Genomic DNA, 1291 nt, shown 5'->3' on the forward strand with positions numbered 1-1291 from the left:
AGAATTGTTCTAGCGTCACTAGGAAGATAAGAAAAACATGCATGAGTTTTAAGGCATTTTAAAATTGAATTGCACTGATCAAAAGTAAAATTTCCTTGTATAAATATAGAAGCAAGCTGTTCTTCAAAACTTATTGGTTTATCTAATTCTTCAACTTCTTCACATATATTTTCANCTGACAAATCACAAACTGTATTATCTTGTTTGAATTCTACATGTATATCTTCTGTGATTTCCTCACGTATATCTTCCTCTGATTTATCANAAAAGGAAGTACCAGATTCTACATTATAGTTATTGTATGTTATGTTATATTGTTGCTTTTGCTCAATAGAATGAAGTAAATTATTCTCTTCAGAATCTGTAGTAGATTTGAAAGGCACTTCAACTCTATTATTTATGTTTTCTCTACGCGCAGTATGAATTACTTGAATTAGTGTTTGTTTATATTTGTGCGAAACGTTATGTATACTTTTGCGAGAACGAATTTTTTGTATTCTATACATTTTCAAACTGATGCACACCTACTAAAAGATTTTGAAGAGATTATATGTAGAAATATCACTAACTTATTGAAAATAGAAATTCGCAGATATTCATACATGTACTTACACATTTATGTTAAAATGTGTATATAAGCCAAATATATAAAATTATAAATGTGTGTGTGTGTGTGCACTTACTTTATATATCCAATAGAATATATATCCAAATTGCTGAGCACAGAATTGCAGAAATGCACGTAGATCTTCCTTCGTACAATATAGTGTAGCCTCGTCTTTTGTTCGACTGTAAAACTAATGCACACCAACTGAAAGATTTTAAAGAAGTTATATGTAGAAATATCACTACCTTATTGAAAATAGAAATTTGCACATATTCATACATGTACTTACACATTTATGTTAAAATGTGTATATAAGCCAAATATATAAAATTATAAATGTGTGTACTTACTTTATATATCCAATAGAATATATATCCAAATTGCTGAGCACAGAATTGCAGAAATGTACGTAAACCTTCCTTCGTACAATATAGTGTAGCCTCGTCTTTTATTCGACTATAAAACTGATGCACCAACTAAAAGATTTTGAAAAGGTTATATGAAAGGTGGTTAGAAGAGGTTATATGAATGAGGTTATAGAAATATCACTAACTTATTNAAAATAGAAATTTGCACATATTCATACATATACAGGTAGTCAAGTAAGAGCGTGGTCGTGTAAATTTATGAAAAAATTTATTAAATAAAATTTTTATATTTATATATACATTGTACTCAATACAA

General features: G+C 28.1%; 1 long non-coding RNA gene across 1 annotated transcript; it reads right to left on the reverse strand.

Moving 5' to 3' along the window:
- On the reverse strand, nt 1-1115 carry LOC109862491. The gene is made up of 3 exons (XR_002251145.1): nt 958-1115; nt 684-811; nt 1-18 (listed from the first exon to the last, which is right to left on the reverse strand). It is a non-coding gene; the product is annotated as an uncharacterized LOC109862491 (long non-coding RNA).
- Between the last annotated feature and the right edge of the window lie 176 nt (nt 1116-1291).

The sequence above is a fragment of the Pseudomyrmex gracilis genome, unplaced genomic scaffold, assembly GCF_002006095.1.
Source record: "Pseudomyrmex gracilis isolate BER0280 unplaced genomic scaffold, ASM200609v1 scaffold_1849, whole genome shotgun sequence".
Classification (NCBI taxonomy): domain Eukaryota; kingdom Metazoa; phylum Arthropoda; class Insecta; order Hymenoptera; family Formicidae; genus Pseudomyrmex; species Pseudomyrmex gracilis.